General features: G+C 36.7%; 1 pseudogene; it reads left to right on the top strand.

The window, feature by feature from the left end:
* Window positions 1–760: 760 nt before the first annotated feature.
* Window positions 761–1,748, top strand: LOC145909665 (uncharacterized; annotated as a pseudogene).
* The last annotated feature ends 1,863 nt before the right edge of the window (window positions 1,749–3,611 follow it).

Raw genomic sequence — 3,611 nt, 5'->3', positions numbered from 1 at the left:
TATACAATCATGTTAATTACAAATAAATATAAAGACACGCTGCAAGTTTGCATTGAGCAGCGTGTTGGAAAGACCAATAAACAGTATATACTCTCCTTGCAACGGCCCACTTGACTAGACAACACTTTCGCGATCTTGAACAGACAATTTTCAGTTCACAGGTTTAATACTGAACCTATAAATATCATGTGGACAAGGCTTGGATTACAAACACCAAACCATTCCAAGCTATATTTTGCCGAAAAAATAGCTGTATTTCAAATTCTACTCCAACAAGTGCAATGAGTTTAGAAAAGTATCTAAAAGAAGAAGAATGTACCAGTTTTAGTGATATTACAGGCCAAATGCGAGTTCCTGCTTTGTACAACCACTCTTCATTTTTAAACAAAACACACAGCAAGAGCAGCCACTTGTTGATAGATGAAACAGCATCAACAATAAAGTGCTCTTTACCGGATATTAAAGCAAAATCAAAAACAAGCAACAGTGAGGTATCACGCAAACTCTCGAAAAGTGGAAAAATAAGTCCCGATTCGTCCCATACAAAAATATCCAACATTAAACGCAATATCTGTGATTGAAGAAAAAGGAGGTCCTAAACCAAGTGCAGATCCCTAATTCGGCAATCTGTGTTATATACGACAACTTTTTACCGACAAGGGAAATTATAAATATCTTAACTAAATGTAAAACATGTCTCGAGGAAATTCCGAAGGGAAACAAAGACAACAGGTATTTTATAGTAAACAATTAGAAAAATATGGACAGAGCAGCGGCAAATATGCAAAAAAAGTTTTTTGACGACTGCGGTGCATGGGAAAAGTGCAAATATACGAAAATATGTTACATTCCAAAGAATCACGAATTGGTTGAAGTTCGTCCACATTGCGGTGCTTATTGCATTAGGATTCCAAAACAAAACACATACCTTCGATTAGAACCACAACCAGAAGAAAAACATGTGACTCATGTTGGAACATATTACGCCAAACTGAAAGCAGACAAAAGTTTTGAAAGAAAATTACATGGATTATGAAATCTTCGGAAACACGACCAAACTTTGCTCTTGTTGAATATCTAGGTAATCAACCTGGCCATAAATGTCATGGCAATGCCAAAATCCAAGACAACATATACTAAAGAACTAACCCTGTGCTTCTTGCAAACGTTGGCGACGAGCTCAGCAAAGGCCAAAATGCTAAAACGCTTTACGACAAGCTTCAGATGAAATTTTCTCCACCAAACGGACCAAGAGATTTGGAGCAATTGCATGGAAAAAAGTTCAACGATAAGAAAAAGGTGAATGACCCACAGCCGCAAACTTATGCTGATGACATTACAGAAGTGATAAATATGGCTATCAGTTGCGAATTCGTTCAACGGATTGTACACGGCAAAAAAGTCCCAGTTTCAATACATTTAAGTGTTAATAACAATATGGGCCAGTCTCTTTATACTCTGAAAAGATTTTGTCTTGTGGGAAATCCATGTTTTGCGCTGACAACAACTTTAACCTCGGAAAGATTCATGCAACAATCACAGCGCTGTAAGAGATGCGACAGGAGACAACCCAGTATTTATTGGACTTATATTTTTACACAGCTTTTATTATTCCACGATTATTCCACATACATGGAGTTTTTTTGCAACATAAGTTCACAGCTGGGAGCCATTTTGAAAACCTAATATTTGGTTCGGACGACGAGCAGGCGTTACACAAAGCTGCCCAAATCGAGTTTATTAAATGAATCGATTTCCAACCCAAATCGAGTAAAGCGATTCATTTAATATCCTGTTTACCATATTAAATATTCTCACAGGATACATACTCTTGCATTAAACTAACCATTTCAATTCGTCCCTTATTATACGCGAAGGATCTCCTTCCGTTAGTGTGCACCAAATCGTGTGAACCAGTGACTGTCCGGTGCACACATATAACCTAGATGTGTACTGGCTGACAATATCCTGTATTTTATGTTCTTGTATTATATTACTTCGAGCGGTTCGTGATATCACGTGACAATATTGACCAATCAGCTCTCATAATGGAGAAATTCAGTTTAGTCTATTCCATTCGCTTGGATTCTACATTCTATTAAAGAGTTGTAATGTACCGTTCTAATGAAGCCGATAACAGTTTTGAATACAATAATTATTCGTGAAGTTATCCTAGTTCTGGTTGCTTTATAGAACGAGGCAGAAGCAGGTTAACAAACAACGCATAGCTGAAGTAAAGAAAGACTGAGATTGAGACTAAGAGTGAGCGTTGGTTTAGTCAAGAAAGCATGCACATATATACACAAAAATAAGGTGATGATCCAGTTTTTGCGAAGTGTGGCAACCTTTTGGCTTGTGCTTGGCAACATGCCAAACGCGTAACCATGCTTTCCACAGTTCATCACAGTGGACGCATTCCAAATAAAATTAGAGACAAAAAATCACAAGTTTTCGCCAAGCCATTTGCTGTGAACCAATACAACATGTTTATGGGTGGAGTGGACCTGTTGCACGAAAAATCAAAAGTTTATTTGTTTCTTCATCGAGGGAAGTGGTATCGCAGAATTATTGACATGTTATTGTCCATAGCAATCGTCAACACAGTCATATTTTGTATCAAAGTGCACACAAAACCAAGATGACACAACAGGCTTTTATACAAAAGATCGTTGTATGGGGTATAAAAAAATAGTGCATTCTACAGTTTCTCGTGGTCACTATCCAGAAACGTCATGCAAACGAGATTGCTATCACTGTTCTGGTCGGACAATTGGTCAACGCAAGTCGACCATGTACAAATGTTCTGGATGCCCAAAGCATTTATGCAATGATTGTTTTAAATTATATCATAAAAGTTTGGGAATGTAAGAATTTGTGTTGTGTTAACTTTTTGTGATTTTCTCGTTGTTGTTGCACACAGCTAAGGTGCCTATACTCTATTTTTTGCCGAAAGCTATGTGCAATAATTACACTTCACATGTGTCAAATTATTTCATATCTATATTTCAAAATTTTTTTGAAAAAATATTTCAAAATAGAAATCAAATTTTTTGTTGTTGTGATTATGACATCATCATTACGTCACAAGTGTGGAAAATTTTTTAGTTTAATTGAAAGCTTGGGTCATCAGGTGCATTTTTACAATAGATCACCAAACGCTGAAAGCATTCGTTTGGGTAGTACATGGCAGAAGTTGAAGATTGTTTGTTGCAAAAAAAAACAAAAAAAAATTTCGGAAAAACACTGAAATACTCAAAAAAGTCAAATACAAACATGCGTTTAATTTCTGATGAATAGAATGTTTGGTCTTTTATACTTTTAATGAGCTATTTGCTAACAAATTAGGACAAGTAACTAGCGTTTGACAATCCCAGAACAAAGATGTCATTTTGGGCACATATAGGTGCCTTCCATACTTAAAGGGTTAACTCCCTATTCTCAGATTGGAGCGAGTGAATCACCACTTTGTTTGTGGAGAGCTTTTTCTTCATTTCTTCAAACTTCTCTTGGAGAAAGGTCTGGCTCTTCCGCATCTCTCTCATCTACTGCACTAGCTCTTTCAGGGTGTTAATTGTCAGTGGAGTTCTTGCTCTCCCGTACTTCATCTCTCA

The sequence above is a fragment of the Ascidia mentula genome, chromosome 7 (assembly GCF_947561715.1).
Source record: "Ascidia mentula chromosome 7, kaAscMent1.1, whole genome shotgun sequence".
Taxonomy (NCBI): domain Eukaryota; kingdom Metazoa; phylum Chordata; class Ascidiacea; order Phlebobranchia; family Ascidiidae; genus Ascidia; species Ascidia mentula.
The sequence above is the reverse complement of the archived record's forward strand: the minus strand, read 5'-3'. Positions and strand labels throughout refer to the sequence as shown.